Here is a 24,083-nt window from a genome sequence, read left to right as displayed (position 1 = left end):
CCAAGTTATAATTGTATAGTTGTAACATGATGTAACAAATTACCTACTTAAATATTTCTAAAACGTTAAAACTATGTTCAAAACTTAATACAATATACTTGCAGTATTTAGAATGCAATTAGTATAATTATTATAATTTTTATTTTGATATCATAATTCATAAGATTGCCTTTCACGTATTAAAAAAAAAAAATGTAAAAATATATCACTTTTGAATAAATTTTAATTCGTTGTTCAATTGAAAACAATATACCAACATAATTATACCACTTAAGACATAAATAAAAAAAATGTTATGTCAATTCTTTGCTTTTATACTTATACATACGCAAAGTTGTGGTTGTTGAACTTAAAAATAAAAGCAAAATTAATATTATAATTATAGTAACATTTAAGAATATTAACTTTTGAAATAATTATGCTGGTCATGTATTTTTATACGACTAATATACGACCAGTGCAATTATAAACATAATACCTATAATATGCTCAAAAACGAAATATTATTCAATAAATGATGGTAACTTTCTTCACAAAAAATTGTAATATTATTTTATTTTAAATTTTGAACATTTATTTATATAATGATCGAACACCTTCATAAAAATATGTAGGTAGTCGTAATACATTAATTAATTAAGCACTTGTTTTAATATATCCAAACAAAACAAAAATTTTGATAAAATTGTTAATTAAACAAACTAGGTATATTAATTTATTTATTATGTAATTAACAATTTTCAAATCTCTTAAAAACCAACTAATATTACAAATGAATAAAAGGAATATATTAGTATTTTTTTTGTTAATCAACTATTATTCAATATACTATTTATATTAAGATATTTATAACACAAAATAATATAATCGTGTTACGGTATACAATGTAGAAATAATAATACGTCTAGCTAAAAGAATACATACAGACACAGTACATATATTTTATGCTAAAAGCAATGACAATATAACAGTCTAAAATTGATTTGAAATTGTCAACAATACTTGAGAAATTTGTGGTGCTAACATGAGAAACTAGCAGAAAAATAGATTAAATGATAAAAACATTATATAATAAAGCAAACGTGAACATACTGATGCATTATTGTGTATATTTGTACAAACATCTGACAATTATTTTATATTGCAATTATAACATTCAAACATTACAAATCATTGTGGTTTACTTACTTGGTACCGCAGTATCGACTTTACGGAGGATATTAATCGAAAATGTCCCTAGCTCTGCTTCTGTGAATGCTCCTACAAACTATTTTTTTTATTTATTTATTTTTTTTTTTTTTTTATGATAGATTACAAAAATTACTAAAAATATTTTAGAATATTACACGATTGCACCAATTAAGTAATTAATAATTTTTGAAATTCAATAATTTTCGTACGTAATCATATGTAATAAATGTATTTTATTTTATAATAGTTTGTAATACTTAAATCATTATTAATTATTATTAACTGGGGCACAACTAGGCTGTCTAAAAAGATATTCTTTGATGCAAAAAAGGTATAACTCTTTTTTGGCGGGACGCAAGTCGCTGTTACTGATAATAATCTCGGACGCAAGTAATATGCATTACCACATGTCATTTTTTCTCTGAACCCGGTAATGTATTCCAAGATTTAATACCGATGTTCAACCTAGCTCATAATAGATTACCAGTGTAAGAATCCAACTATTAATACAAAATCATTCGCGATTTATTTCATTTGTTTCACATTAATACCAACATGACAAATTTACAAAAAAAAACAATTTATAAGCTCACATAAAAACAGTTAATATTAAGAAATTTTATTATTCACATTTTAACGAATGTTTGTCAACTGACGGCGGATTATTTGAACATCCTCGCTAGTAAATGTGTTAGTTAATTCTATGAAATAATATGCTCTCGATTATTGTCGTCGGTATAAAGGTGGAGAAGTGGATACCGATTTGCTGTACAATAGTTGACGAGTAGTTCATACCGTAATGAATGTATTAAATTTGAATTCAACGATAAGTACGCGAAAAACGATTCTGTACGGAGACAGTCTGTCCAGTGGCACAACTATGGGGAGTGGTAACTTCCCTGACTATGATTCAGCTTTAGTCCCACCCCAAAAATATTCTCTATTGATTTTAAATAACACACGTAAAATTGTATTTTGTCACTTGGAAAAAAGAAATCAATATTTCTAAATTTATACAACCTCCTTGGTGTTGCATATACTTTGCCAATAAGTAGTGCATCTTTGAAAGATCGTTTTCTGCGATGTGGCAAGTCAAAACATTGGTTACGGTTAACTATGATGCAAAAGCGGTTTTCAAATTTATTCATAATTCATATTAAGAGAGACATATCAAACAATATTAGCAGAGAAGTAATTTCAAACAATTTTTCATGTGCTAACAATAGAAAAATACCATTAATGTATTAAAATGTTACCTACTTTAAAGTTGACTAATTTTCTTTTTTCTTGCTCTTGTATTACAGGTAAGCAATACATTTAGTTATAATAGTAATATATATTTAAGAAACCAGTAAGATACTAGTGGTTGGTGTATAAAATGTTGACTAAAGTATACCATTTCTATGATAGGCTTACATTGCTCACGATAGTATCACATAAATAAAAAAAAATAGATTGTCGTAAATCCAATATGTTCATCTCTTGGTTCAGAATCTTAAATGTGTTCTGATTGTATGTAGAGAAAAGTGGTGGATAACCTCCTGTGGAATATTTTAAGTTCCTTCGTAGTTTTGTTAGGAGTGCTGTAGCCCCCACCCTCCCCCCCAGAATATTAACCTTAGTTGCGCCAATGGGTTTTTCGTCAGTCTATATACAGTGAATATAAGGCTAGACCCAAAAGTCTTAATCCGGCTCTGATTCTGTGCATATATAAGTTAACGTGGCACAACGACTTATTATAAATGAAAACCTTTCGTAGGTATATTATTATTATCTCAACCTTGTGAACAATATACGAGTGCTTAATTCGTACGGGTCGCCGCCGTGTCGTGCCAGAGAATCAAACACACATCGAAATTCACGTGTTTGTCGGGTGGATTTTTTAGTGTCGCATTACGCGGTCGCGATTGTTATAGTTCGTCTTCGTGGCCCGTGCCCCACACCGCTAAACGATAAACCGTGGCAAAACTTTATGCGGATTTTGCACATATCACGTGACTCATGGTGTTGGAAGTCGTTGACGATTAACAATAACAATAATATTATGATTCGTATATTATGTTTATCATTATACTTTTATCGTGTGTGCCTAATGCATAAGGGTGTGTGTGTGTGTGTGTGTGTGTGCTCGTTGACGATAACGTACTCGTTTGAGTTCGTCGAACCGTCAACGACTTGTTTTTGCGCTACACCGACGAAATACCTATATATAATACGTATAATATGTATCGACGCGAAGTATCTCTATCGCGCTATATCCGTACGCGCATAGGCACCGTGATGAGATGATATCGAACAATCAGAAATCAATATATTATTATTATTATTATTATTATTATTATTATTATTATTATTATTATCATTATATTATATTGTCGAAGCGCTCGGAAATTTGTTTAGAACGGTTTTTACGCGTTTCGATGGTCGGTGAAAAAAAATAATACGATAGATATAGTTTCACGCAATTATTATATAATGTGTGGATACATGAATTATGTTCTTGTAATTTACATAGAGCATTTATTATATCGTAAAATATTATCCGACGAAATAATATAAGCAGCAAGCATGTATAATATTAATATACAGAATGATTCGTCGAGCACGCTCACTCCAAATTTTCCTTTCACAATGCAGTTATTCAAAACTTGATTTTTCAAAAACTATATATATACTTAATGAATTTATTTTCAAATTCTTGAGACATGTTTTATTATTTAAAAAGTGTCCTATGGTGATATAAACTTCTGTTTTCAGAATGTTCAAATGAGAACACTTTCTTTTACTGTAAGTTATTTAATGAACTTACTTTTTTTTAATGTTGATATACCAAACTTATAATTTAAACAAATAATACCTAAATTATTAAAATATTAATAAAAATGATTATTATCCTTTAATATGGTTCTATAAAAATATAAATTAGATGAAATGTTAGATCTATAGTACTTATTATACTTAGAACATTTTTTTAAATTAAAAAATAATATTAGATAAATATTATTTTCTTTAAAATTTTCAAATTGTCATAAGTCATATCCATCGTAATATATCTTTCAACCCCATTATTATGGACCTTTCATCTTTAACATATAAAGTTAAATGATTTGAATTTTAATTGCGGTAAGTCAACATTTTCAGAAAAACTACCTGCTAAATCATTTATTGTTTAATGGGGCTTGCGATTTAAAAAACAAAAGTTTGTTTTTTGACTGGATAAAAAAATCTTATGAATTCAATAAAATGTACTTAAAAATTCTGGTATTGAAGAAAAGAAGGGGTGAATATGTTTGGTGAATAATCGCCCTAATTATATACGAATAGATGATGCCTACATCATCGAAAAGTCTTATACATAGTATTAAATAATTGTACATATGTACGATTTGTACAACTTCTGTAGACTCGGACATAAAATATTATGAAACCGTACATTGCAATTGGAATGACGTACTTACCTGTGTACCATAATAATATTTTATTACACATATCGAGTTTTACGATCTATTTAATTTAATCGACATACATCTAGCAAATTCAAAATTATTACTACTGCAAAAATATTATGATTTGCTAGCGCAAAATAGTATCTTATTAACGTAAAATATCCTCTAACAAAGCGAATTCGATTTTAAAAACACTATATACTTGTTATTGCTTTATTACTGAAAATTGGTACTGATTATCGCCCTACCGCAACCGGTTTAAATCAATTTATTTTTATTGCTCGAATTAATGTATACCTACGCTTAATATTTATTTATATTTATTATTATTATTTTTACAATAACTTGATTATTGCAGTGGTTACTTGACATCAAAGTCCTATGTATTATTATTTATTATTAGTTTTCAATTAGTATTAATTAAAATACCTAAACTCTGAGACCAATTTAAAAATATGAAGTAATTAGTTTGAAAATATAGATACAGACAACAATTAACAAGTTTAAGTAATTGAAATTTATTTTTATTTGTATCATACAATTTTAAATCTATATCTTAACACAATCAAATTTACATTCAATATTAACTTACATTTCTCTTTAAAAATTGTATACATACTTAATAAATTCAGTATATTCAAATGAATAAGGATATTTGTTTGCGCTAATTTTTTCCCTAAAAATTCATGTTTATTGAATAACATATTTAGCTTGTATAGTGTATATACTCGTAGTATGAAAACCTCAAACCAAGCGTTATATTGTGTCTTTAATAAAATTGTAATTTATTTATTTACTCCATAAATTTATCATATTATGATAAACAATCATATAAATTGAAAATTTAAAAATTACAACTTACTAACTCAAACAATCTATATTTTTAACAAGGAATTAACATGCAATTATTCGATTAATATTTATTATTTTTATTAGGTCATTATTTCCGGAACATACTTTTGATATTAAAAAAAAAAAATTGTTATCATCTCAACTGATACAACAATTTAATATCATTAGATAACTATTCTATTTTATTATAAGCAACATAAGTTTAAATATAGTTTAACATTAATTTTGAATGAAAGTCTATACTTTTAATTTATATTTTGTCTTAAACAATATAAAAATCTTTAAAACAGATGTAAATACCTATTTAAAAAATTTAGTTTATTACTTTACACTTCATAAGTTTACATCATTAATTTTTTTCAAATATATGGTTCAAATACGATGACGCTATGATTTTCTCAACTAAAATAGACTAATTAATTGTATTTATTCTTGTCAATTTGTTTTAATATATTCATGGTCTTAATATAATAAATCATAAATCATTCCCTATATTTATTTTCATTGAATTCATATTTAATGTAATCGTGTTGCAAAGTGTGAATTCTGATCAACTAGAGAAGGTTATACTCCTATATTTATTTTCAAATTATTACTTATAAGCATTAGTGCTAAGCTTTATAGCACGATACAGAATATATTGCGATCTAAATACAGTTTAGTAGGATAAGTCGAACCAACTATTTCCTTCGCAATTTAATAAGTGATCAATTTTCTCATTATATTAATTAATAAATTTAACTCTGAAAAATTAGACATGTTTTGTTAAAGTGTTTCTCATAGTTTTTATTTTATATAAATTATATCTAATATATATCAACAAGTATTAGAACTTTTACAAAACAAACACTCTTTTCAGTCTCATGAACAAACATTTTTATTTAATTTAAATATTGTTTTTAATTTAAAATTTACATAGTTTAAAATATATTTAAATAGCTAATAGTTCCGTTAATTTCAGTTAAACAATAAATAAGCACCAGTTGTTTTTATGCTTGATAAACATTTGTGTCTAAATATTAAAACTACAATTATTTTAGTGTATTTGGAAAAAATCATGTCTACTCCAAATATTCTGAACTGTACTTGTAAAATCTGTAGATGAAATTTAACGCTTAAATATGTTTTTAGTATGTTATCTTGATATAATAAAATAGGTATATAAATATTCTTTATCAGCCTAAGATATCTAAATTTATTAATTCTATGAGAAAAATTTAAATCATTATTTAATAATTTAACGCGAAACCTAAAATATAATATAATATAACACATGTTAAGTTATTCAAAAAAATCTATTTATGGATATTCATATTTTGAAAATAAACTTTGTCATTTATGACAAAAATTAAAATTAAATTAAAAAATTAAGATTATGAATCATTGTTAAATTTTAATACAATGTTAATCTTAGGTTTGACAGGTTTCCAAATATAGGTTAGATTTATGAAATTCCTATACAATGATTATCTTATTACTTTACTAGTATAATCTGTCCTCCAGCTTAACCTATTAATTTTATTTTATTTTTAAGCGACATCGAATATTGTAAACTACAGCTGCTTAAAATTTGCATGCGTTTTTTTTTTACTGATAGATAGTGTCGTCCATATACACTAAAATTATGATGTATTTATCATATCTACAGTAGTATATTATTAAAATAGTAAAATATAAAATAGCTTAAAACCTACCAACTAACCATGTATGTATTTACCATTTTAACTAACTAAAATAATATCTTGCTTATAGGTAGATTTGTTTAAGTAGTACAATATACTATGTTAGGCAAACATCTATAATATTTTAAAAGTAATCCCTGAAATATGTTCGCATATGTTTGTATAATTATTCAAATAACAAATAGCTAAAATAAACATTACACAAATGTATTTTAATCGATAAAATTTTCGAACTAAAAATCACCTAGATACACATAATACATTACTATTAGCGCTTAGCATCATCACAAATATTAAACGTTCAACAAATTATTATACCTAATCAACATTTCTTTCAAAAATAGTATTTTTATCCAATTATATTTTTTTTTCATTTATACAATAGCATATGAAAATTTTAAATAACTCACTTTATAATAATAAAGTGCCTATGAACAAATGTTCGATGAACGTAAAAACAATAAATGGTATTTTTTCTAATTTTTTTTTTTCATTAGCTCCATGAGGATCAAGGACTGAGAATCATACTTGTATACTACCTTTAATATTCTATTAAATTATAATCATATAAAGAATAATAACAACTCACAATATTTAACTAGGTAGAATGCTTAACGTTACCAAAGAAGGAACTTTACACACAGTTCAAGAAAAAAAAATACCGGTTTCCGGTAATCGAATAAAAAAAATAATAATAATAGTACACATAACCACATATGTGTGTATTAATAACTGCTCTTACAGTCACCGGTGAACACAATGTAGTAAATTAACAACCTATAAAACATATATATATATATATATATATATATAATGTATTGTATACGGTAGCGTTCTACATGACTTATACGGTTTATTTTAGTTATGATATCTAGAATAATGATGATAATATTATCAAGAAAAACGTTATTATAATTCCGACGAAATTTATGTCCTGTTTAGTTTATATTTTAAATTACGGAAACACAATGTATTATAGATACCTATAATTTAATCCAATGATTGCGTAAATATTATACATTATATAACATCATGATATGAACGTTTGATATTAAAATTTTATTTGTTATGATGTAGTACCTAAATTTTAATTTTAATACCTACAATTTCAATACTTGAACAAAATCTAATATCTGCATTCATTCAAAAATTAGCTTCTCAATATGTATCTAAAAATTGTATATAATAATATGAGCAACATGTTAAATAGAAAATATTGACTTATAAAATTTAACTTCACTTTTAAATGTAACAGTCAAATAAACTTTAAGCTTTTTTGTTCCAGCTTTAAACACCATTTTATCACATATTATATAATATTAAACACTTATATGTTTAAATAGTATAGAAAAAAAAGTTAATCAGGGAAAATTGAATTAAGATTTAAATAAATTTACACCAGCAGACATAATAAAATTCTTAGTGTGAATTTTATTTTATTTTTTCTTTATAGAAATTATTTATAAACTTTAAATTTATTTATTCAACCAGAAAATTATTTACGTAATTTATACATTTTTTTTCATAAATTGAATACGAAAAATTAAGATTTATAATTTCTGGATCCTTCACTCTTACGAAGTATAAACAATAAGTACTTATATAATCTAAAAGAATAATAAAAAAAAGTTTAAAACATTTTCTGTACCATTAAAAATCATACAGTAGATACCTTTGCTATATTATAAGAAACAATGTGTCAAATAATGAATGAGGCTTATTAATAGTATTGATAAAATATAAGTTATCTCAACAATGACTAAGATTTATTTATTATTAAACAACAGAACAAAAAAATAAAAAATTACTTTGATACTGAAGAAAGTAAAAATGCTATTATAACAATCAAGTAGATAGAATCATTCTTTTTAGATCAAACATAAAAGATAAATAAATTTCCCAAGTCTTTATCTTTTCAAAATAACCATTGGCTAAAAATCGAAAAAAAAATAACAATAATGGTATCGATATTTTGAATAACATAATATACATAGATAATGATGATATGACAAAATATTTATATAACTAGAAACTTAATTTCAATATTTATGTACCTATATATTTATTGATGAGTATTTCAATATTAATTTATCATTACAAAACAACAATTTTGGAAAAGATTACAATTGTTATCGTTATAATTTTTGAAGTTTCTACTCTTTTCATTGACTACATACATTTTTATTACCACATTTTAAAGTAGAATATTATTTGAAGTATAATCAAATTTTCGATACGTAATTTATAAGTTATAGCCTATAAAGTATAAATTATATGTATATAACATTTTAATGAACAGAGTAGAGGACCAATATTTTAAGGGTATCCTGTACACTCCACTTAACTCATCTAAACTTGAAATATTGATAAATCATTAGCTACTTGTGTGAAATTCGATTTTTGATACTACAGTATTTCAAAAGCTTTAATTTAAGTTCCATTCATAGACGGTTAATCACATTTCTCGCCACCTTTTCCATGGTAAAATTAAATTATAATTATGATAATGTGTCACCCTTTCTTAGTTCAGTTACTCAAATATTTAAATTAATTAATTAATTCAATTCGAGATAAAATTATTATAAACAATAAAATTAAATTGATTAAATAATAAAAATTATGTTAAAATAATTATATTTAACCATTAACCAAATAAAATTGAATATATATTGACTAAGTAATTAATTTTTGAATAATTATATACAATTTAAATAGAATATTCAAAAGAAATCATAAAATATTAAATGGCACAATGATAAATTGTAAAACAACACCATCAATTATGTATGCAATAAATTCGAATATTAACTTTCTTAGTATTGCTATTTCAATATTAATTTTGAATAATAGAGACAAATAACTAGAAGTAATAAACATATCGAATTTTAATATGCACAGTTTTGGATATGTTTAAATAATTAATTTTTTTTCATTATTTATACTAAAAACGTATATTTTTTATCAGAAATACATAACACAATCAATAGTTAATAATTCATTTTACAGGTTTTCAAAAAACCTGATTGCCTACCAAGCTTTAAAAAGTGTTAAAAATCAAATAAAAACGTTCAAAAGTTTAGTATATAGTCATTAATTATTATTATTCATTATTAATAAGTTGTATAGAAAAGATCTATAAAAAAAAAATGTTTTAATTAAAATAGATACTTGTCAATGTTACTTTAAAATACCATTATAAAATATGAAATTTATAATATTATATTTAAAAAAATAAATAATAAAAAAAGTCTTTAAATACCTATATTATAAATTTGTAGTTGCTTGTAGCTAAAAGTAAATAAAATTCAGGAGAAGCAAAACACTGTAACATATTGTCCATATTGATTAAGTGTTGTGATAAGCAGTAAACCTTAAGTATCATCAAGGACAAGGAGTATCGTATATGCAATTCTACATACACTCTTACATTTTATCTAATTTTCTGTCATTGTATTACGAGTAGAATAAAACTAAAATGAAATGAGCAATTCCAATAAAGATTAAGCATTTTTTTTCCTACAAAATTATAAAAATAAAATTAAAAACTCACAAATACACATATTCGTAATTAAAAACAAAATTCATCGCTTCACTCCAAATCTAAAATACTGATATAAGTGTATTATATTGTAACTTTTAGTTTATACCATACTAATAACATAAAACAAAAATCTGTTAATAAGAAAATATTACAATAAATTAAAGTCAAAATAAAAAAGAGAAAAGAACATACTTGTGACATTTGTGCACAAGACGGGTCTGACAAAGATTTATAAACTAATTTCAAAGTATAGGCTAATGGAATCACTATTACCCACCACTTTAAATTAGTAAATATTCAAGACACTTTGAATTTATGAAAAAAAATTACGTTTAAAGTTTGAGTTATTTATGAAAGTTTAAAATCATGATATTATAATATGAAACAGTGCACTTAATTATTATTATTTGAATTACACATATTAATATAATAATAAAAAAAAAAAAAATGAAATAATTGTTATTTAAATTTTAAACATTAATCAAATTACAAAATATAGTAAAACAATTTCAAATAATGTACCAAAATATAATTCATTGAGTGTATAGGAAATTGAATAGGGTATGTGAATTGAGAAATTATTTCTCTATTATGGGATAATTATGGAATTATTTACAGCAGCGTAACCAGAAAATTGTGAAGAGTTTAGGTTGGGAAAGTGTGTATTTATTTATTCAATGTCTAAATGTTCAATTTTTTTATAATAATGTGCTAATACTGTTAATAAAATTGATGTTTTATTTCATAGATTTTTAACCGTGACAATAATAATTTTTCAAACATTTGTATGTATTTATTTTCAATCCATCGAGTTTTCGAAAAATTAATTTCGACCTAACGTCATTCGAATTTCGAATGTTTCATATTTGAACGTAAAAACACTAATAACATACTAGAATTTTAATAAATTTCATCATAACATGATTGTTGTACACACAACAATTAAAAAGATCTTTATTAGATGAACACAATTTTACATTCGTTTTTTCAAAAAAAAAAATCCATCGTTAAACATTTCAATTTATAATTCTTTTTTTTTCTTTTTTATTAAGTAAAAAAAATATACAACTATACAAAATTTTGCATAACAAGTATTAATGATGTAAATGGTTTACATATCGTGAAAGAGGAGCGATGTAGGAGAGCTCCCGATGGAACTACATACTTAAGGGAATTTTTTTTTTTTAGGAGAAAATAGTTTATAATGGAGAAAGTGTCTAATCTAATTTATAATTCTTAGGTGAATAAAATTACCAATAGATAACATTTTTCTATAATAAATTCACGATACACGTGTTATTTTATAAATATTGTTACCATAATTATACATTATTTTTTTAATAAAAAAAAAAAGTAAGTCATATTTTATCAAATGAATTCTCAAAAACTTAAAATTTTAAATATACAGTCATATGTAAGAAAAAAACCATTTAATTCAGTACAATCCAAATTGTGTACGTAACTAACAACCAATATGACTGGATTATGAAAAAAAAGCTTATTTAAAACAATTAATTATTATTGTTATTATTTTTATAATAGTAGAAACAGTGAATTATATGACACTCTAATTAAAATTAAATTCACCAACTTCTATTCAAGTAAATACACATATGCATAAAATTTTAAAGTAGAAATTGAATCATTACGTTAAAATAATACGATAAGAATATTAGATTTATACAGATTTTATTAATATTATTAAACGGTATTTTTTATCATTTGAAATTATAAATACCAATTATAACCAATATTGTATTAGATATCTAATCTTTTAAATAAAGTAAATCAACAGGAATATGACTTTGGAAATTTACCAATTTTATGAACGCTATAAAGTCTTTTGTAAATATCATGAAACGAAGAAAAAATAACGACGTAGTTTAAACTTATATCACCAAAACCATAATCTCATATTTTGCATATCCGTTATGAGTATAAGATATCTATCAGTTATCATGTATTATAATACATAGGTGTGAACAGGTATATAATATAATATATGAAATTATGAACCGATTCAACAGAACCTACATAATATTATATTTACGAGCATATCATCTACGCGGCGTGTAATTATATTTCGGAAAAAGCATAATATTATAATATAGGTATAATGTAGTGTATTATTATTTATTCTGTTGTAAACAGTGCACGTGAATACAGCATGATGGAAATACACAAAATGATTCACAAAACATGCTCACTAAATCAATAATTAGTTATTTTAAATTTTTAGATATACTTTAAAGTCATATTTTAAAATTCTTGAGACTTATTATATTACGTAAGAAGTTTCCTGAGAGGTACAAACTTCTAAATTTTCAAACAAAAATCCCATTTTTTACTATAACTTTCTTAATTAATATTATTTTTTTACACTTCAGAATTTGAAAAAATAAATTATAAAAGGAAAAATTGGGGTTGAGCATGCTTGGTGAATCACTCTGTATAATATTATGCACTACGGAGTAAAAAAACTTAGGTCCGCAGCCGATGGTAATTGCTTATAAAGCTGTTGTGTTTAAAAAATTGAATGTGTTCGATGATAGGATCACTGCAGTATTAAAATATTATTAATATACTCAATGTACCACGCACACAACAAAATGCGGTATGTCATTATCTACCACTTAGTACAATGGCAGACATTTATGCCAAACTAAATATTGACACCTTTAGGATTTAGACGCAATAGATTTTTCTTATACTTTAGATTACGTCACGTTCTTGTATTAAATGGCTTTGACGATAATGGTTTTTTATGTCTATTACATGTTTTGTGTTATTATTACTCAACAAAAATATAATATGTACACATTATTATTTGTGTTAATGCATAATCGTACGCTCGATAATTACTTTTTAACTATGTAAAAATATTTATAATGCTTGAATAGCTATTAAATTTGTGGTACCTACCTGTAATATATAATTAGTTTTTAGAATACTGAATCGTGTTTATAGTAATTAATATATTTACTTTAAAGTACCATTAAAGTACCAATGTATGTATACAATATCGTACAATATCTATAAAATGTCACTGTATAAAAGTACGATGTGTCATACAAATATTGCATCGAATTCATGTTATTTTCATATTTTATGTCAAAACTGAAAATAATAAAATCATATAAAAATAATTGCATTTCCATGACCACGTAAACGTGTGGTTTTCCTTGGATATCTTTCCAACGTTTTATTATTCCGGTCGGTAGCTCAAGATTTTAGGAAGCGAAAAAGTTGAGAGTAGATAACAATGTAAAACTAAACTACTTAACAAAAACTTAAATTTGGAGATATACTAACTTTATGTCCATAAAACATTCGTCGCGCCAGTTTTATTTCTGTTCTATCGCCACTAGTCATTTATATAATAAATAATAACCAAGTGAAAAAAATATACACATTTTGCTTGTAATGTGTTAACTTATTTGGAACTGTTCCAGTATAATAAATACGACGTTTTTATTAGATTAAATGTCATTGAGTATGTATCAAAGTTATTATTTTACATACTATTATTCAGTAATTGTTAAAATTTTAAAATCAATTATTGTATCACATGAAAATGCCAATAAGTATCTACTTATTCATTAAAAACGTTCTATTCAATAACATTTTTATCATACTATAACTTTAATGACTAAACAATTAAAAAAATGTCAATGTATTATTAATCTAAATTCATAGAGTATAAACAAAAAAAAATATTAATAGATATTTAATTTTTTTTTTCACATATTTATTTTTGTACAATCTGTATAAAGTATTTACAATAAGCACAATAGACAAATGATATTATAATAGGTCGTCATTGGCTTGGGAGAAGAAGCTATTCAGTAATAGCACTTCATGGCGTGAGTGGTGGTGGTTAGTCGACTAGCCGGCTAGTTGACTAGTAAGTCACTGCACTAGTTGCGTTTTAAACGTCGACCAGGGTCGCCCGGGAGTGTTAGTGATGAGAGGTTTTGGATGAGGGGGTTACGATGATTTGCAAGTTTAAGGTGGAAACATTTGTATAAAGTTTTAGCCACGTTTTTGACTGTCGGAATAAGGAGATCCCTGTGGAGAGTATCATTCGATACGTAAAAAGGAGCTTTGGTTATCTGTCCGAGGCATTTGGATTGAAATGTTTGGATTCTGTTTGTGTTAGAGTCTTTGACTAACCCCCAAAGTTGAATTCCATATGACCAAATAGGTTTGAGGAGTACCTTATAAATAAGATATTTATTAGCTTAATAATGTGCGTAACATTTGACAAGATTTAAACATTCGTTGTCAAGTTTATGTGCCTAACAGCGGCTAACCGAGAGGCTACTAAAGGGTCAATATCACTTACATAAGATAATAATATATTAAAATCAAAAATTATTCGTCATCAGCGATAATTGTTAAAAATACTTTAATAAATAGCTGTACTACGATTGTATATATTTTTTATTTTATCTTAAACTGAGTTATGCTAATTAACTTCTATAGGTACTGATAAGGTCTAAACTTTACATAGAGAATTTTTTTTTCAAACTCAACGCATACTTTTGTTAGGTTATATTAATACCTATTTTAATAGATAAAAACGTTATATTATTTATTATACACTCTCTTTTCTTTCCTCTTGTAGACATAGTATAATAATTCTAGTATGCAACGTATAGTTTCGCCGTAGTTTGCACATTTAACTTTTGACAGATTTCTGTTTCACCATATTTCACAATTATAGATTTCTAATGATAATATTTTGTCATTTAAGTATGCCTAAAATACTGACAAATTGGTATCATATTGTGTTACGACTTAATATCTTATATCTTTATTTGAAGTTCTATTTTATATTACAGAAGTAGGTATATTATAAAGCTTATATTACAAATATTATTATTAGCTTTTTGATCTAAATGTGTAAATAAAATTAATTTTTTCCACATCTATGCAATATTTTTGTCATTTTAATTCAAATTATTTTTTTTTTTTTTTTACTTATGTAATATAATTTGTAGAATACTTTTTTAGTTAGATTATGTTGATTTCACAAATATCATAATTTCTTAGTTTTTTAAAACGATACTCAAATAACAAAAACAAAACTTTTTTTCACCATTTAATTGGTAACTATGGTATTCAAATTAATGCATAAGTTTAAATTTAACACTTCATTGCTGTGACCTACTCTATTACGTGAAATATTCGAAATCTACTACAGAATTGAACAACATTTCCTGATTTTTTTTCGCGAATCTATAATAATTATATATTTTTTTTTCGAAAACTTTTTATGTTTTTTTTCTTTTAAGATTTTCATTCAACCATTAGTTTTCAGGTGCTGCACTTTGTAAATAGTAAGTTAAATTGCTTACTACTTTTGCATACTTTAAGCACCACAGACCATTATCGGCGAAGTATTATATATTTTAAATAGTTTTTGGACAATGCTTTTTTTGTTGTTAATTGAACGAATTTTTGGGAAGGTTTAAGCTAATTTTAATGGCTAGAAACTAATTTACCATTTATCACTGAATTAAATATATTATTTGATATTATTGGAAAAGCTAATTTTTTGGCAATAAATATTCAACTTGTCCTGGTCCAAAATTAATATTCTGCATTAAAGAAGTGAAAGAACGAGGATCTTATATACCTACGCTGATATTAAAAAATGTTTTTATTGTAGAAAATTAAGTTATTTATTGTATCAAACAGGAAATAATATACATTATAATAATGTAAGTACAAATAAAATATTAATAAATATGATAATAAATAAATAAAATAATAAATTTACAGTTTTTATCATAATTTATTAAAATAAAGTTATAATACATATTATTTTATTAAACAATTTCAAATTTTATTTATCATACAATGATTAAACAAAATATTTATAAATTACTCTATATCTATCGATGTTAACACAGTCACCAAATAAATAATGAGTCTGCCTCTGTAATTTTTTGAAATAAAAAGCAAATACCAAGATATTTTTTGTTTTTATATGTAACAAAATCTAGCACGGTTTGTTTAACTTGCCTAACTCTTAGAACTCTTAGTTGCTTATTTAATTTTATTGTTTATATTAGTTTTAAATCACATTTTCAATAATTTTTATAATGAAAAATGTGTCTTGATGGTTAAATATAAATTGTATATAAAATAATATTTAGAATAGCTTGTACTAAAATGTATAAATATATATATATAAATAACTATTTATTTTTTATTATATAATTTTACAAAATCTTACCATACATTCTTTGATACAGAATAAGAATTACTTAAACATTTTTCATTTATTGTTGTTTAATTTGAAATTGACAGATATGTTAAGTTAAAATATAAATAGACATTAAATTTTCAAATTTTGTTCAATTTCTATAAGATAATAAAAATGCATAGCCAACTTTTTATAGAAAGCGAATAATTCTACCGAGTCATTATAATAATAGTCATAAAAATAATTAATTAATAGATGTAACTGAATATTTTCATACCTATAATTCACAAAAAGTAAGTAAAAATTTGAAAAAGAATATCATTATAAAAATTATCAGACATTGAATCTAGTATTTAATACATTTGAACCATTTTTACAAATTATAAATGCCAATAGATTAATTGTTAAAAATTTTTCTTCAGCTAAAATTATCCATCAAATTATTTACAGTAGAAAAAGGAAGTTGTTATTTGAAAAATAGAAGTTTTTATCTCCACAAGATGAAAAGTTGATATTTATAGAAAAATAAATAAATTTAAGTTCAAAAAGAGTCAACATGCTTTTAAGTTTATACTTTGAATATAAATAAGTAACATAAACATTTACGGTTATTCGTTCTTGAATCATAACAAAATAAGAAAAACAATTTTGTCGAAAACTGGTTTTACAAGAAAATTCCTAATTTTCCATGTATTTGTTTCCTTATTGTTAAGAAAAATACCACAGTTTTTTTTTATTTTTAACACCCACCTCATCAATACCAACTAGGGGTTTTTTTTACAAAAAAATTTATCGAAGTTAAAATTATAAGAATTTTTACCGATTCAAAAGTGATAAATCGTTATTGTGCGGTGAATACATAGAATATTGTTGAATAACGACTATAGCCAGTGGTTGTGGTTGTAAATTTATATACATGGACATGGCGTATAAGCAGTACCGATTAATCTCGATAAAATTTCTTTTATTTTGCCGAAAATATATTAACAATGGCTTAAGAATAGAATACGTTTTGGGTGACATTTTTAAATTCAATGTCCCTGACGTTTCGTATAAATTTATTTACATTTCACAAACTTTAAGTGTCTCAGTCCTCAGAATCTTGACTGACTACATACTGTTTCAATATAATATGCCTACACAGAATGATGCACTATAGGCGCATTATTAGGAAAAACGGAAATCGAGTAAAGATTTGGGTTGAACTGCGTTTGTCTATATATACATTCCGTGTATATATGTATATATTTATATGTGTGTGTGTGTGTATGTAATAATGTTTATTATTTTGGTAGTAGATACTACGTATACATACATATGTACAATTACCGTGGATAGCTTTGTATTAGTTTTACATTGCACTGGACGACGTGTTTTTCTTTCTTCTGAAAAATTTTTCGGTGGAGTAACCTTTACCAACAAAATGCACGATATATTATACTAGGAAAGCTTACCTATAAACGTGGAAACTCCACATTAATAATTTTATCTTATAATATATTGATAATGCTATTAGGTATGGTAATTTATTTTACAATTAATAAGACTGTCAGTTTGAGTAATATTTACAGAAAATATTATCTTATTATCTTTAATATTGAGTTATAATAAATTATAACATATATCATATGTATAACTATAATTTACTATAATCAACTTTTGATTTTATACCTGAGTCTTAAATATTAACATATTATGGAACGGTATTAATAGATTCGTAGCAAAAAAAAGCAACATCATGAAATATATAAAAAGTCTTGAAAATAACATAATGTGCATGAAAAAATATGATAATAATATACGTTAAAGTTTCAAACCTACTAGAAACATTCATGAATTACAATAAAACAAATAAAATCGTCATTTCACTTTTAAATATCTATTTCATCCTAACTCGAACTCCAAATGCTTAAAACAGAAAATTGTACATCACATACGATGAAAAAAAAAATGAAAAGATATTATCTTACTATTTTTAAATTTTTAATACATTTTTACTGTGCAACAATTTTTACTAAAATTTCGTAAATCTCCACGTATTATTTATTTATTTTTTTTTACATATTGTAATTTTGAATTATACCAAAAAACTGAAATATTTATTATTATTTAAATAATGATACCTAAGTTTAATTGTGGAATACCATATCTCGATGATGCAAATATTTTTATTTTATCAGATTTCATGAAAGTTTTGAAAACCCTGATTTGGTTTAAAACATTAAGATAAGTAAGAATATATTAGCTTATTAACGTAATATTACATATTACATATCTCAGTGGAATAAAGCTATCAAATTATATAATAAAATTGATGATAATAATTTTAACACTAGTATAATTTTTGTGACATTTTTTAATTCGTCCAGCTATGTTGAATTCTATGGTGTTTATTCAAATTCAAAATTAAAATTTCTATAAAAAATTAATTTTAGATTTTTTTAATTTCAGTAATAATTACTTAAAAGTACACAAATATTACATTTTTGAGTTAAAATTATACAAATTAAACATTTTATAAATTTTAAAAGTACAAAATAATTTGCAAACATTTTTAATCTTAATGAATTTTTCCAAGATTTTTTATTTCAATAAAAGCTTTAAAAAAATTTATATAATTGTACATTTTTAAATTGCTAAAAAATAGCTTAAAAGAAATCTTTTATAACATTTTTAAGCTTTTTGATCTACCAAAATACTTTTATAAAAAAATTCAAAACTTTAAATGTCTATAAATAGCTAAAAAAAAAGGGTCAAATGTTTAGAAAATTATACTATTTGTTGGAAATGAAATAATAGGTTTACATATAAAAATTAAATTATATGGTTTATCATATAATGGTTTCATATTATGTCTTTCGATACAGCGATAGTATTGATTGATTAAAAATTCATCATATAAAACATTTCGCTTCAGATTAAACAAACGATTTATATAATACTAAAGAAGTATAAAATATATTATTCCATATTCAAAGACAATACAACAATCACGATAGTCTATACTTAAGGAAAAGTTTTCGATACATAAGAATCACATAATTAACTGATTTTCTTTTTTTGTATAATTATCAATTGGCAATGTGAATCTAAGAGCGCCACACATTAAGTTTTTTTATAACTGTTATCTTCGCATGTATGATCTAACAATAGTAATTTCATCAAAGTTTATCGTAAATTATTGTTAAATGATTTAACTTCACTAGTTTTTTTTTTTTTTACTACATTAACAATATTATTATATTACTTTTTTGTTTTCTGGTTTGAACAAAAACACATAATAACATACTATTACATAAGTATTTACAAATGTATCGGACAAATCTATACTATCTGTTTATAAACAAACAAATTTATTATTTTTATTTTTTATTTAATTTAGTAGTTAAATTGTGTTGCCAAATACTGAACATGAATTTCAAAACTTCAGGAGAAAATTTCCATGGTTCAAACATTGACACCGCCTTGAGTCATATGACCGTTAATGATTTAGACAGATTTTTTAATCTCTATAAAATAATTACCAGTTTAGATCCAAATGTCGACAGCACTATTAAAAAGGCCAGTATGGAACAATTATTGTCTGGTGAACTTTTAGACAAAGAATATTTCAATAAGTTATGCATGGAAAAATTAAAAGATTCAGCTAATAAACTATCTAATGATGAAGTGGTCGAGGTTTCTCAAAACGATTATTCATTTTTTGACGTATATGATCACATTGAAAGTTGGAAAAAACGCATAAACCCGAGTATGAATAAAATCGAAGATCTAGTACAAGAATTTAAAACGGTTAGTCAGCAGACGTCTAGTACAAATATTTTTAAAGTGTCTAATGTTTTGTCAGAAAAAACAACTAAAAACTCCGATGATGATGTAATTACAAATTCTCATTGTTATTTATCAAATATTGATAAATACCTTGAAATCGGTGCAAGCAATAATTTATTATTAGATGTCTTTCATCAGTCACTAACTGGTGAAAATGATATTACAATAATTAACAATGAATTATGCTCAGAATCTGATAAAAACAATATTATGCTAGACAAAAACGGAGATACAAAAAACAATATGTTACCATCAATAGACAAAAAAATGCAACAAACACTTCTAATTCCTTCAAGTACATACTTGGAAACCGAAAATCAAACAAACGAGGATGAATTTGAAGTAAAGACATATTTTAAATGGTAATGTTGGTCTTTAAGATCAAGTTCTGTAAATAAAGTGCTATAAAATCTTTTTTTTCCATAAGAAATCATTTTTAATTATTTCAAACAATTTTATATTATTTATTATTAAATAATTTAAAATATTTGTTTGCTTTAAATTCGTCCACGTTCTTTATATTTCTGTTTTCAAGTATGCATTTGAAGTAACCATCATAAATTTTCGATTATCTCAAGTAGAATGAAATAACCGATTCAAAAACCTAGTCCTACACCCTGCTGCCGTGCCTAGCGCCCATCATCAGTTTTCAGTTATTAATAGTTATTCTCTATTACATTGTTATCATACATTTTTATTATTTTAAATATTATCATACGCTGTCAACACCCTGTTATTCAAATACTTCTACGCATGTACAAAAACTATTATATTTAGGGAAATTGTATTTTCTCATATTATTCCAAAACCTATGGCAGCACAATCTTATAAAATAACACTGACTATTGCTATTATAGACATTAATAATGATTTTAAGTGTTAAACAATTTAATGTCTTGACTGTATGCTATACCAGCTATGCCTTATTTTTATTTAGTTTATCATTTTCAAAAATTAGGTTAAATAATTTGTAACCATCTACGTTAGAATAAAATATTAAAAATGTCTCTATTTCTATAAACTTTTGGTCTAGTGTAAATGTTTCAATTTAATGTGAGTCGAACAGCTGTAATAGAAAAATTAATCCTTTTTTAGGATATATCCTGGCACAGCGATGGGTCGAGGAAATTTCATCAGAGGTAAATCTTTAAATTATATCACTTATAAAAAAATTTAATGTATTTTATTATTTTATAGTTACTCGTTTTTTCATCTATACCACAGCCGTCACTATTTTTGTTTAAATTTTTATTTATTAAAAAATAAAGTAATATTCACAAGGTATAAAAAATATTTACAAAGCTTAAAATTTACAATTTTCTAATATCTCTGCCAAATGGTTTTTAAAGGTTATAATCTGATCGTGTAATATTAAACAATAAGCTGCAGTATGTTGTGGAAAAACTATATCTGTATCAAATTCTATTCGTAGATCAACGGTCGACGATTTAACGTTGTCATTCTGATGTGACAAATCAACTACGGCGATTGGAACATAGTTTTGAAAAATATATTTAGATAATAATGATATACGACTGGGTCGAGGGCGATTTTCGATCGTGGCCCGATTTTCATGACAGACTTTCCGCGTTTGTTGACTTGTTGACACTCGACACAATTTATCAAACATCAGATGTAGGAACCTACTATTTAATAAGTTGTTTAAAGGATACCGCAGCCGATACTATCCGAGGCATTCCAGTGTCGGCGGACAATTATTACGAGTTGGTTTAATCGATCGCGTTTGGTCGTAACGTCACTCGTCGACATAGCTACAACGGTCGTCGACCATGATACAAGAGTCACTTAATGATCTAAACACATTTGTGGGAATATTTAGTGAATTCATTTTATCATTAGACTATAGCTAGTACATATGCGCGATCGGTCCAGATCGTGGCAAACTATATATCTGCGCATTACTAGACTGTGCGTCACAGGTTAGCGCTGTTACGAGCGTGTGTGCTGACCGTTTAGGCCTCAACTACTCCCGTAGAACAGCCCCAATAAGCAGTTTATCCGGGGTTCCCGTGGTAAATGTCCATAGCCGCATTGAGTGTAGTTTACAGCTGCGGTTTGAGTCCGAAACTATACTTTCCGTACACGCATGGGTGTTACCCACCATAACGATTGACCTACTTCGAACAACGTTATCTTCGCACATTAAAGATAGGTACTCTAATCTCGCGCTGGCCGACCCGTCATTGGATATTGTATCACCAGTTGATGTATTATTAGATGGCGATGTATACGCGTCACTAGTGGACGGTCGAAAAATGCCGGTAAATTAACTTTCGGCATTTAGTTCGGTTTTTAGTTGGGTCCTAATTGGTCCGATGTCTGATCGAGAGGCTCAACCATGTCAATCGCTGCGGCAGCTATGACTCTCTCCATTAAAAGATTAATGGAACGGTTTTAGCAAGTTGAGGAGCCGAAGGCTACGCCCGTGACGTTCACGGATAAAGGGAAGTGTTGAAAATTGTTTTGTGACCATTACGTGCGTTTAACGTGCGATCGGTTTTCAGTACCGTTGCCGTTTCGTGCAAAACTTTTATTGAGTTTCGCGAAGTCGCGGTTCAACGCTTTGACGAGCTCGAACGTAAATTAGCTACAAGCCCTCTGTTAAAAACATTATATGTCCAGTTCACGTCGGAATAAAATATGTCGCTAAGTCACATGTTCGTTGCGAATTCTCTGGAACGTTATTTTATTTCGAATCACGTAGTGTATTGTCCGGCGATTGACCAACACAAAATACGCGTCGTGTTTAGTGCTTCCGCGCAAAGTAGCCGCAGACCATTATTGACTGTTTGTTAACTAGTCCTGAATTACAACAGGACATAGTCGACATTTTGACGAGATTTCTAGTCCCTAAGTACATTTTTTACAACCGAAATTTGCAAAATATATAGACAAATACGAGTTAAACACCATTACGTACGGCGTTACCTGTGCGTCTTACCTTGCCGTACGTGTGTTACAAACTATCGCATCTGATGACTGCGATAATTTCGAATTGGTGTTTTAATAGCTACTAACTAGCTTAAAATATTAGGAAATATATTTCTGTTGTATAAATCATATATTGGTCAGCTAATAATAAGTGTATTAATATTTTATTTTTGTTAAATACAACCAAAATTAAAAAATAAAATAAAAATGTGTATTGATTTTTTTTACTGATCTGGTAGTTTACCCAAAATATTTAAATTCGACCAAAATAAAGTAACGCCGTAATATTTACTCGGTATAATTATATTGAATTTAGGTATCATATTACCACATAATAATAAATAATAATAATTACGCAGTATACAAATAAAAAT

The sequence above is a fragment of the Melanaphis sacchari genome, unplaced genomic scaffold (assembly GCF_002803265.2).
Source record: "Melanaphis sacchari strain LSU unplaced genomic scaffold, SCAv2.0 Contig80_pilon_pilon, whole genome shotgun sequence".
In the NCBI taxonomy this organism is placed as follows: Eukaryota; Metazoa; Arthropoda; class Insecta; order Hemiptera; family Aphididae; genus Melanaphis; species Melanaphis sacchari.
This window is presented reverse-complemented; position numbering follows the sequence as displayed.